General features: G+C 51.1%; 1 long non-coding RNA gene across 1 annotated transcript in view; it reads left to right on the top strand.

Moving 5' to 3' along the window:
- The window catches only part of LOC144148702 (uncharacterized), an 8720-nt gene extending 6550 nt beyond the window's left edge, over positions 1 to 2170 (top strand). The window contains exon 3 of the long non-coding RNA XR_013318032.1: positions 1993 to 2170. This is a non-coding gene — a long non-coding RNA (uncharacterized LOC144148702). The remainder of the gene's footprint in view (positions 1 to 1992) is intronic.
- The last annotated feature ends 10645 nt before the right edge of the window (positions 2171 to 12815 follow it).

Raw genomic sequence — 12815 nt, 5'->3', positions numbered from 1 at the left:
CACTCCATCCTAGTGGATCCATTGACGGAGAGACCAAATGGAAATCGCTGGGTGATTTTTTTTTGCGGGGAACATCTCGCGAGGTACGTCGAAAATGTTGCAAATGTGGCCTGTTTTGTCTTCGACAGCGTTATTTTGAGCCACGGAACTCGCTGTGTTATCATTAGTGACTACGGAAGACAGTTTGCGGCACACGTGGTTGAAGAGCTTCTCCATTTTTGGGGCGCCGAATTTCGCCCTTCCACGTCCTACCATCCGCAGATAACTGAGCGCACAAAGCGCAACATCATCAACATGATGTCCGTGTACGTCGTATCTGACTATAAAAACTCGGATGCTGTACTATCACCTTTTACGTACGCGTACAACACTGCTCAGCACGAAGTTCGCTGGGCACACTCCCTAGTTTCTTCTCTAAACCAGAGCGCCGCGCAGCTTTATTGATACTATCCTTCCTTTGTCTCGTCACAACAATACGTCGGTCGCCTGAACTCTTGCCTTGCATAAAAAGCACGTTGTCCAGCTCGCCTCCCAGGCTCGAACGAAGGCACGTTACGATGAACGAAATCCTGCCGTCACCTACGCTGCAGGGGACTTTTGGCGGCTCTGGACACCTGTTCGGAAACGCGGGCTGTAGCATAAGTTTTTGCCAACATACCCGGGTCCTTTCGTCGTGCAGTGCTCAATCACCAAAGTGAAATTATAGGCGGCAGGACATAGAACGCATCATTTGGAATTAAGACGGTCAGCCCACCCGCGGCTGCTGCCTCGTGGCAATGAGTGCCGGCAGCGCTGTGCTGCCGTGAAAATATCATCTCGCGCCAATTTCATCGTTCGAGTAACAGGCTCGCCGCCGTCGTTCCAGCCGCACTCCAGTTGCGTGCGTCGGCCGCCTAAACGTTGACACTTTCGGCAAGCCTAACAAAGCTTGAAGACGAGCTGCCCTTACCCCAACCACGGGAAATTGTTAAGGCGCGGCAGAAGTATTGCGCAGCTTCTGTACAACCCTGAGAGACGAGGTGGTTGAAGCGCTAGTCCAGTATACGATCACCGGTCAAGGTCACGCCCGGTATACCGTCTGCGGCCCCGCTCCTTCAGTGCGGATTAACCCATTACGTCTGTTACGTCCGTAAAAATATTGAGCCATTGGTTACTTTTCAAAAGCAGTTATTTCCAGTTTTTCGTCATTCTAGTGGGCGTCGTAGGGAGGGTCGGGAGAGCGGGTGTGTTTTTGTTTTTCTTTGCGCGAAATGTTTAATTAAGGCACGTATCCACTCTCGCCTTGAGTGGTGCACGTACACTCCTGGCGCTCCTCATTTGCACTTCTTGGCACCATTCTGCTCCGGCGGGGCCTTCCCTCTCCCAGCTCGGCAGAATCCGCCCTCGTTCTACATGGTGCGAATTCCGCCTGCGGATTCGCAGCTGCCGCGTCACTTGTGCGGCAAAACGATCCATCCTCGTTGCCGGGGCAAATTGCCAAATGTTTCGAATAGTCGAACGTCTCCTGTGAACGCCGCTTGTCTTTTGGCAATGTGCGGCAGCAGTGAAAAATGTAAAAAACATAGATAATTTAGCTGCAAGAGCGGCGACGCAGCTGCGAATTCACATGCGAAATTCGCACAAACACATGCGCGGAGAGCGACGCGCCCCCCACGCGTTTTTTCCCTCCAAAACCGCTCCCGCTGTCTTCAGGAGTGTTCCTGACCACTGGTGGAACGGTTTCCAGAGAGGGAAAACGCATGCGAAAACGCGTCTTTCTCCGCACATGTGGTTGGACATTTACCCTTAATTTCACAGACGATTATGGTTACGCTTGGGCGTAGAAAACACTTCATTTCAGTTCACCTTGATATTTAGTAATCTTCTATGGTTTTCGTTCTGTGACACTAGTTGCGACGTAGTCACTATAGTAGTCTCAACAATCCTCCTGAAATGTCGGGTAACTCGCAAAATGCCGTGTTCTCCCACTTTCTCTCTTTTTTGTTCCCGCAGAGTCTCTCCATCGGCCAAGGTTTGATCTTAGGCATCTTCGTCATGGCCGGGAAGACACTGTACACAGGCTGAACTGCACGACCGGCAAATAAATTCTCTTTCTGCTCATTCATTCGGTGCGCTAGCGCACCAAAAGGGACGTGTAACGGGTACTAACGTGTGTTTAATGTAAATTGTAATAAAGTGCTAACGTCTTCGTGCTGCTATTTTGCTCGTCGTGTCAATCGGGTTTATTTACGAGCCGAGTTACAACTGATAAGCATTTATGGAAGCCCTAAAAGAGTAATTGATGACACACTGTTCTTTTTATTAGTATCTTAATGTGTAAAAGCATGAAGGCGACAGCAGTAGATACGAAGACTAAGGGAGAATGGGCGCAGCCACTCTCAGTCAAACCGGGGGGGAACGGGGTAAGAATTACATGTGCATTATTCACTCTCGCGTCACCACAAACTCGTCATGCACAAGGATAAACAAGCGACTCACATCCAAAGCTCTCACAGCTTGAGACGTGTCTAATTGAACTGATTTTCGTCCTTTGCTTCTAACCGCTGGAACTGAATCTGTGGTTAGAATTAACACACTTTGCAGAGCTGTTATGCAATGATCGGTTATACTGACTCGAAATAATAGCAGTACAGCCGTAATTGACCGCTATATATAAATACGAAATCATTTGTGCGCGTGGTAAGGGGGGGGGGGGCTAAGTGTAGGTTACCACACCCAGGGAGGCCAGGATAAGCCATGCATTAACGGCACCACCAAGTGGAATTACCCGCATACAGCACGCACTGCGAGATATATTTTGAAAGACCCAAGACCAGCGGTGTGCTGGACGCTGCTTACTTTAAGCGCATCTGATTGATTGATTGATTGATTGATTGATTGATTGATTGATTGATTGATTGATTGATTGATTGATTGATTGATTGAATGTGGGGTTTAACACGCCGACGCATCGCAGGCGATGAGGAGCGCGGTAGTGGAGGGCTTCCGATTAATTTTGACCACCTGGGGATCTTCAAAGTGGGCCGAAATCTCGTACACACGGGCGTTTTCGCTTTTCGCCTCCACCAGAAAAGCTGCCGCCGCGGCCGGGAATCGAACCCGCGACCTCGTGCTCAGCAGCGCAACGCCTTAGCCACTGAGCCACCGCGGCGGGTTTACAGTTTACACGCATCTGGTAGCGTAAACTACAAGCCATTTCTTGTACGACCATTCATCGATCTTTACGGAAGCGCGGCTGGAAAAGGAATCTAAATTGATTCGCTCTCACGCAGCCATTGCAAGCTAAATATTTTTCGTCATTGGATTACAAATTTCGGGCATAACCCCCCCCCCCCCCCCTTTTTTTTTTTAATTGCGATAGTATGCCCTTTGGCATAAAGTCCTACAGGTACGTACAAGTATAGGCACCCGTTTCCCGGAGGAACTCCAGATGACAGCGGTGATGGGGCCCCCACAGCCATAGAGTTTCATACTAATATATATTAGAGGGAAATCTGGCGCTGCATTCGCGGGCCGCCGTGGGCGGCGCCATTGCAGCTAGCGACTATATTTCTAGGGACCATATAGCGACCTTACTCGCCTCCTTGGCTCGGTTAGCCACATGGCTTCTTTTTCGTCTCGAAGCCAAAAGGGGTACCATTGTTTTTTTTTTTTTTTTTGTTCATCTTCTGTGAAGTTCTAAATAATCACTGACAAATAAATCTTTAGGGAGCTTTAATTTTATAATAACAGAACAAATTTGATTAATTTTCTGCAGTAATATTGTTGCATTTTTGCACCCAAAGCCAACTTTTCAGCCTGTTCGTGAGCCATGCCAAGGACAAGTGGAACATGCCTGCCCGGTACATGACGGCACGCTCGCCCCTGTTCTGTGCGCTCGCTGAAGCGCGGCTCCCCCAGACAGTGGCGCCAGATTTCCCTCTAGTATGTATTAGTATGAAACTCTATGCCCACAGCCATCGCTGAAGATCGGGGGGTCTCCCAGGATGCAGGCCTGTGCCGCGAAGGTGTCGGGATCTCGCTGCACTCAGGGAAGGGCACGTCTATTTTGATGCAGTGAAGTTGGTGGTCAGAGAACTCATAGCCAACCATTCCTAAACTTTGCATAGGGTGGGATGGCACAAGCGTGAACTTAAGCGGCCTATCATGCTCTAGAACTAGGATAACGATACACAAGAAGCTGTCGAAAAAACGAACAAACCGAGAACGCTTGCAACTGCGAAGCCGAATAAATGTTAGCGCGAATGACAAAGTGGTATCTGTCGGTAAGAGATAAAACAACCATTTATCTAAGTTACTTCAGATGCGTAGAGATAGCACAAGTGGTGTGAGAAATGCATAACCACGGCCTTTTAAAAACGATAGTCTTTCTTGGGCTACTTAAACTCGGAAATTTTGGTCTGTCTGTCTGTCTGTCTGTCTGTCTGTCTGTCTGTCTGTCTGTCTGTCTGTCTGTCTGTCTGTCTGTCTGTCTGTCTGTCTGTCTGTCTGTCTGTCTGTCTGTCTGTCTGTCTGTCTGTGACTCGATTCAGCCACCCGGCCAAAGTGAAACGAAAGCTGTGTTATAAACGTATAATTCCGGTGTCAGTGTTCATTCATACTTGTCAACATTGTTGAACGAGAACAAGATATTACGCAAATACAAGGCAAAAATCAATGCATAAGCGATATTTAGAGTGTTCCTTTATAAAAAAACAATGGGTGCTTGGTTCTTGCGAAATGGAATACTACATCCACTGCAGAAAAAAAAAATCACTCCGTCGCTGCTGTCACCCGCACCACTACAGCTTCTGGTGACATTTTAAGAAATCAAGCGGCAGAAGTTACGAAAGGTTGCACTAGATAGGATCCTCGTTCGGCTTGGAACGCACGTGGAGTAGGACAACGTGGTTCTATAAACGTTGAAGTCAAGCGCCTCGATTCCCGCGCGTCTCCGCCGTACGGCAGCGCTGGCATCGAGGAACCATGGAGCAATGGAACACGGTAAATTTAAATTGACTTGAGCAAACGTCTAGCGTGTGTACCTTCGGAGGAGCGCGACGGTAGAGGTACAGCAGGAGAGGTGAGCGGGAAAGCAAAGGGAGTCATTTACTTGGCAAATGTCGACCAAACACTATCGTCTTTTGTGGACATTAGCAACGAAAAGAGCGGATAGGCGGCCAATTTTTTTTTTTTTTTTGTTTGGGCTTCGAACAGTTTGATTTCTACCTAAGCGCTCTCGAAAAAAGAAAAAAAAAATGATTGGACACGTGCATATATATCTTCAGTAAGAAAAACAAATGACTGGGTCCATATTATCCAATCGTGCATCAAATTGCGTCTTTGACGTCAGGTGGAAGGTTGCGCAGCCACCGACTTTTGTATTAATATCGCGGCAGCGTCGGCCGGCGAGTGGGTTAGCGCCTTATCACGGTAGAAAGCAGCGAAACGAGCGAGAATAAGTCGCACAGTTTGCATGGGGGGAACCGTCCGGCCAGTGCAATCGCCGTCTGCTGTAACTGTACCAACAATCGCCACACAACACCTTCAAACAGCCGCCTATCTTCGTTGCCGTAAACAAGGAGCACGAGAAATCGCTACGAACAACCGGCAATGAAGAGAGCCGCCTGATTTCCAGCAGGAGGGGATTGTGTGGTGATTGTGGGAACAGCCTAGCCGCGGCCGCTCGATTGTTTCCATCGAGTGGCCGTGGCCTAGCAGACGGCGATTGCACCGGGGGGACCGTTCCGCGCTTGCGAACTGTGCGACCTAGTCACGCTCGTTTCGCTGGTTTCTACCGTGATGAGGCACTGATCCACCCGCCGGTCGACGCTCCCGCGATATTATAATAAAAATTAAGGAAGCCTGAACGTCGCAGCGTGTTAGCAGCGATCACGGTATGTACAGGCGGTCACAAAATAAACCGGACCAAGCGAGCGGTGCGCGAATACTATCGGCGCGACACCTTCCGGCCCAGTGCCTGCTGTCGAGATAGCGGAGGGCGCATGCGTGTCCCTCCCTAGAGTTTGTGCATGTCAGTTTCCTTGATTTCGGCTGCAGCACTTTAATCCTCTCCAATGCGACGCGCGGCGCCGCCTTGCGCGGCGCGCTTTCCGACCGGGCGTGATGCATGTCAGCAGCCGGCAGCGTGCGCCATGCGCTGATGCCGCGTAACTGTGCGTTCATCTGAGAATGTTCGTTCGGCGCTCTTTTTATCATTTTATTGACTGAAACGCAAACTGGCGTTGAAGAAAGGCTGCGATAAAGATTCACACATGACTGAACCAGTGCTGGTCGTTATGCAACAAACACACAGTTGATAGAACTAACAACAGCGATGTATTTTTTTTTTAATTTCGAGTTTTTCCCGTGCGGCATATGAGAGGCGGTTTAAAGATGGGAGGAGGGAAGAAAGTAGGAAGGAAAGAGTTTATTCGCTTCGGAAAAATAGACCGAAATACACAGCTGTCGGTGTGAGTGAATTGCTATCGAAAAACAATGAGGCGTTTCCTTCCATGTCACCCATTGGACAGTGATAGCTATGAAGCGTATAAAGCACTTAACTCGTCCTGCATGGTCATATTCGCCAAGAATGCCTTCCCGCGTCCCCATCGAGCAACGGAGGCACATCGTGCGACTTTTCATCGAAGGGACTACTCAGTGGGAAAGTTGCCACCTCACCGGGAGGTCTAGGACTTCTGTAAGCCGCATTATTCAAGCTTACCGCGATGGTCAGGGCAGACTCATTGACGCAGAGCGCAGCGGGCGGCCTAAAGTCACCAGTGAGGAGCAGGAACTACTGATTGTCGCAGCCGCTGTGGCAGATCCCCTCCTGTCTGCAAAAGAAATTCGACAGGAGCTGTCATTGAATGTCTCTTGCGAGACAATTCGAAGACGACTGAAGGAGGCGGGACTCGGGAGTTGCTTGGCAGCGCAGAAACCGCGCGTGACGGACCACCAGAGGCTGGAAAGGCTGGAGTTCGCCCGGGCAGTGGAGCGGTGGACAACGGACAAGTGGAAGGAAGTTATTCAAAGACGAATCGACTTTCTCCACTCGCTGGGATCAACAGCGGCGTGTTTGGCGTCCGATGAGCTGCAGCTACGAAACTAAACTGTGAAACGTAGCTGGTAATATGCATTCTAGATGATATATAAACTACTACAGTCACCATCATCATCATCATCATCATCGTCATCATCATCATCATCATCAGCCTATCTACGCCAACTGCAGGGCAAAGGCCTCTCTCATTATTCTCCAATTACCTCGGTCCTGTGCCAACTGCGACCAAGTTATCCCCGCAAACCTCTTGATCTCATCTGCCCATCTAACTTTCTGCCGCCCCCTGCAACGCTTGCCTTCTCTAGGGATCCACTCTGTTACCCTTAATGACCAACGGTTATCTTGCCTTCGCATTACATGCCCTGCCCACGTCCATTTCTTTTTCTTAATCTCTACTAATATGTCCTTAACACGTGTTTGTTCTCTGACCCACTCCACTCTCTTCTTGTCCCTTAATGTTACACCTGTCATTTTCCGCTCCATTGCACGCTGAGTCGTTCTCAATTTAATGTATAAGAGGTCAAATCGGGAGCACGGTTTAATGTGAGAATTGCTGAGCATTCCTTCGGGGGTCTCGAGTGCAACGCTAAGCGTAATTGTTAAGTCTAGCAATGTATAACTACCTGTTAATAACTATATTTCGGAGCAACCGATATACAATGTCCCTGTAAATTTTATTCAGCTGGGTTCATTTGAAACGTTTTAATCGTAGTTTTATAAGCACCGTTTGTTAAGCGTTTCTTGTCGCTGTTTTTTTTACGAAACACTTCAGGTAACCCGCATCGGCTAACGGGGCTTTTGTAATTCCCGATGTGGAAAGAGGGTGAAATTGATGCATAGTTTTATACAGGATACTGTTCGCCTACGTGGCAGTTGGGGTGCAGCCTCCCGCTAAAAAAATGTGCCAGTAATTTCAATCAATGTAAACTATCAAACACGGCGAATGTCCTTTCATTGATTTAGCTAGTATACCCTCCGAACATCTTCGACGATATCTTTCCTCGGAGATATCTTTCCTGAATGTATTTCTGTATTTAGCCCGATGGTATTTAGATACCAGCCCGGCTACATCCAAAGCGTCCTTTCCAGTGGGAGGTGCTCCGTCAGCGTATGGGGCGCAATGAGTGCGGGCGGCCTGGGACCCCTCGTCAGAATTTCTGGGCCATTCAATGCTTCCCAGTACTGTAACATCATTTCGACAAGTCTGTTCCCCTACGTCCTGGACGGGTGCGTCATCCTGCAACAGGACCGAACCCCTGTCTTCACAGCACGAGCCGTGAGCTCACTGCTCGAGGACCACGCGGTGGACAGCTGCGGTGGCCTCCGTGCAGGGCAGACCTAAATCCGATAGAAAATGTGTGGGGGATTATGAAGATAAATCTCGGCAAACGAAATGACTGCGGTCGCACGGCGGACGAGTTGTGGCAGGCAGTGGAAGATGAATGGGAACGCCTGCGCCCCCGTCCCGAAATCATAAAGTCGCTTTATGAGTCGCTCCCCCGACGCATTCGTGAAGTTATCAAAAACGACGGAAACTTCACACACAATTAATAAGGGGAACCACTCGGACAATCACCGATGTTTTTTTTTTTTTTTTTTGATCCGAACCGAATAAACCTTCGCTGTATTCAGTTCTTGCTATCAACTGTGTTCGTCGCATACGACCAGCACTGTTTTAGTCATGTGTGAATCTTTATCGCAGCCTTTCTTCAACGCCAGTTTGCGTTCCAGTCATTAAAATGATAAAAAGAGCGCCGAACAAACATTCTCAGATGAACGCACAGTTACGCGGCATCAGCGCATGGCGCAAGCTGCCGGCTGCTGCCAAGCATCACGCCCGCTCGGTAGGCGAGCCGCGCAAGGCGCCGCCGCGCGTCGCATTCGAGAGGAACGGAGTGCTGCAGCCGCAGTCAAGGAAACTGACATGCACAAACTATAGGGAGGGATACGCATGCGCCCTCCGCTATCTCGACAGCAGGCGCTGGGCCGGAAAGTGTCGCACCGATAGCTATCGCGCGCCGCTCGCTTGGTCCGGTTTATTCTGTGGACGCCTGTACATACACGGTGTCTCGGTGCCTAGAATATACTGTCAGTATATTCTAGGCACTGTGCCCGGTGGATGATGGATCACCTTTGTGTAGGTATACGCGCATCCCCGGAGGCTACATCTACCGCTTTTAGATACTTCGTATCTCGGAAATCTTTGTTTTCTGGCAGGCGACCTCTCTCGCGTATACGACCTATCTCACAATGCGTGCCGACGAAGCTATTCTCATGGAACACCGAGTAAAAGCAGCTGCTTCGATGTTTGGCAAGCGGTTTGGTGGTAGAAGCAACTTGAACCCTCCGCGAAACATATATATAATCGCTCTATTCGATCCTTCATTCTGGAATAAATCAGTGGAGTTAAGTTCAAAGTCTTAGTGCCGTGTTTAGTTAAACACTTCCGCATGGGCCACCGCGACAATGGTAAACACAGCGAGAATCCACACTCATACGGAAGTGCTACACATTCACTTTATAATCGCCGCAGTTGAAGAATCAAGGTTTCTTGCAATGCTGAAGCGATTTCCCTACGGTGTGCCGAAACGTGTGCGAGTTCACATTCCGTGCACTCGCCGACTGTATTTTCCAAAGAATAAAAATTAACTCGAAAAGCCAGGTTGTGCACCCAAGTGCTTTTCCCCGTTAAGGTGATGGAGACAATCAGGACGGGCCGTAATGTCTTTATTGGGTGAAGGCACTTCAACAGGCCCATCATAAAAAAAAATATAGAGGAACATAATCACATTTAAGATATCGTCATATTATTAGTTGGACGTGGCGATAAGTGCAAAGAACAACACGTTCCGTGCATTGCCGATTAGGTGAACACGAAAACGAAGTCGCAGTAGCGACGCACGATGCGATCGTTCGGGGGCGCCGCCTAGCGGCTCCCTCCCAGGTCCCCTACCAGGCGCTCGCTGCTGGCGTCCCGCCGCAGAGAGCGGGGTTCAGCCAGTGGTGGCGACAGACGTGGCGCCACCCGTTGGCGCCTGCGCTACAGCCTGTCACAGCCCAGTGGAGGCTCTCGGAGCTCCTTGCCGGAGCATGCAAGGAGCCAGCGTCCACTGCGGTAGGGGCCCCCTTGCGGATTCCCGGGGTCTTGCAGAGACTTGAGCTCAGCTTTGAGGAGGCAGTACTCTTTGGCATACTCCTTCTGTGTGAGCTCCAGTCCTGCAGTCGCTGGGGGGTCGCTGCCATGTGTCTGAGCCTCAGGTTCACGGATCCAACCTCTTCTAGCCGCCTTCCACGTCCTCCTCCAGCTCGCCCGGGGCCGTGGCGAACCAGCTGGTGCTGCTCCTGCACGGGGTGGCACGGCGCTCCAGAGCCCGGTAGTCTCCGCATGCGCCGATACAAGGTCACCCTCCGCCGTACCACCACCGCCCTGGAGATCGAGAGACTCGAAGGAGGAGCCAGCAGAAGGGCTGTGGAAGAGGCAGTCGAGCTCCGGGAATGGGTAGCTGAACGTGCAGTCGCCCCCTGCCGCCTGGTAGAAGCCCCGGATGCGGGTGAGGCAGGCGGCCAGGCTGGCGGACGTAGATCGCACGAGCACCGCCTGTTGAGTGCTGAGCGGGCCGAGCCGTTTAGAGGGGCCCTTAACTTCCAGGAGCTTCTGCACGTGCTTCAAGACGCCATCCAAGTCGGCCTCCATCAGCGCGTTAGCATGCTTGGCCCCTTGGCGTTGTAACCCCGGGCCCAGGTGGTAGACGAACGGGTGGTCGCCCTTTTCCGCCTGGTAGAAGCCCCGGATGCGGGTGAGGCAGGCGGACTGGCTGGAGGACGTAGCCCGCACGACCTGCGCCCGTGGAAGGTTGGAGGGGTGCAGAAGTTTTTCTTTCTTTGAGGGGCCCTCCTCATGCAAGAACTTGTGCACGTGCCTCAAGAAGCCATCCAAGGCGGCCTCCGTCAGCTCTTCCGTATTCACGACCACTTGCAAGTGAGACCCCGGAACCAGGAAGTAATACACGAACCTGTAGTCGCCCTCTTCCAGTCGGTAAAGGCCCCGGTTGAGGGGAAGGCAGGCGGCCAGGCTGGCAGACGAAGCTCGCGTGAACTGCGCTTGAAGAGGGCTGAGCGGGCGCAGCAGCTTCTCCTCCGGGAAGGGGCCCTTCTCCTTCGAGAACTTGTGCACGTGCCTCACAGCAACGTCCACGTCGGCCCCGGGATCCGCAGACACCAGAAGCTCCTCGAGGCCCATGGAACCGGCACCTTCTTGGATAGCTTCGACCAGTGTGCTCCTTGCAGGGCGGGGACTCAGTTCACTCGGGGCAACGGTTGAAGGCAGGGAGGCCAAGAGTTTAGGAACGCCGATTTCTCACCCGACACAGTGCCAGCCGTGTGCTGGGAATGAATTAGAACACCATCAGCAGCCAATGCGCGCGCAGCTAACGTGGCAGAGCGTGCAGAAGAAGAAGAATATGATGATGATGATGATCCGCACGAACGGTGCATGTCAACTCAGGTGCCGGGGTTAGCCGAAAAGAAATTGTGGCCCTCATAAAGTAAATCCGCGACTAAACAGAAAAAAGAGAGAAAAACCCTAAAAATGGATTTAGTATGAATGGCGGAACGTGAAGGGATCCGTGAAGCGCGAAAGGGCACTTAACGAGCAGCCCGATTCATACATTAACTGTGTGAGAAAATATGGTGTGGCCAGTTTACCTACATGGGTGCGTATATGTATACACCAACTTACTTATGGGGATGGGGCAAGGCAATAAGTTACGCTCAATTAATTTATTAATTTCGATAAGCAATTGCGATTTGGTTCTTCCTCTTCTTCGTCATCATCATCATTCCTAAATTCAGTACAATACAAAACCCATAGATCGCCAACAACTACTCTCCTTAATCTTAACCTCGGTTGCAGCATTATTAGACAGCGAAAGACCCCGCTATCATAACTGCTACACATTTACTTTTTATTTAGTGCATATTATCACGAATGACGACACGGCAGATGGATAGAGTAGAGCGAAGCAACTGTTTTAATTAGGCGAACTTATGCCCACCGAACTGAAGAGACGCGAACAGGGAGGCCGCGGAGTCGAGAGAGAGCCGGCTTCGCTGCGTGCGATATGTCGTCGCCGGGACCCTCGTCGGCCATGGACGTCACCCCGTCCGGGGACCGAAGTGAATTTTTGGATCGCGGCTCGGGCCGCACGGTGATTGCAGTCAACGGCACGCCGCTCGACGAGTCGTCGGAGAGCCACGCCGGATGGGTGATTGCGACTCGTCGCGGTCGCCCCACCAAGAGGGAGCAAGTCGAGCCCCAGCAGCAGGCCCGACAGTCCGGTAAGCGAACCTCATCCCAACCTACGAGGGCGCAATTCACCCAAAAGGTTAACGCGGCTTTCGCGAGAGCGGCACGCATGCCCAACGTGCCGCAGAGCGAGCACAAGGTGGTCGTTAGGCCTCGTGGCGGGCTGCTAGTAGGCAAGTCGGACCCGCTCGAATTGATTAGGGCAGTGGCCGCGGCGGCCAGGATAGAGTTGAGTGCATTTCGAACGGACACCGCGTGCCCGAACGTCGGTCAAAATATCCTGGTGATCAGTACTCCCAGTGAAGAACGCGCCGGGAAGTACGACCGAGTAAGAGAGATTTCTCTCGGGGGTCGAAACTACGAGGTGTTTGCTTATAGGGCCGCACCCGAAAACACTACAAAGGGAGTAATTGGCAATATCTCCCAGGCCTATTCGTCAGAAGAAATCACAGAATGCGTTGTGCATGA

Source organism: Haemaphysalis longicornis, unplaced genomic scaffold (assembly GCF_048455015.1).
Source record: "Haemaphysalis longicornis isolate Haplotype H1 unplaced genomic scaffold, Haemaphysalis longicornis Haplotype H1 scaffold_8, whole genome shotgun sequence".
Lineage (NCBI taxonomy): Eukaryota > Metazoa > Arthropoda > Arachnida > Ixodida > Ixodidae > Haemaphysalis > Haemaphysalis longicornis.
Note: the sequence above shows the minus strand (reverse complement) of the source record. Positions and strands in the feature narration are given on the sequence as shown.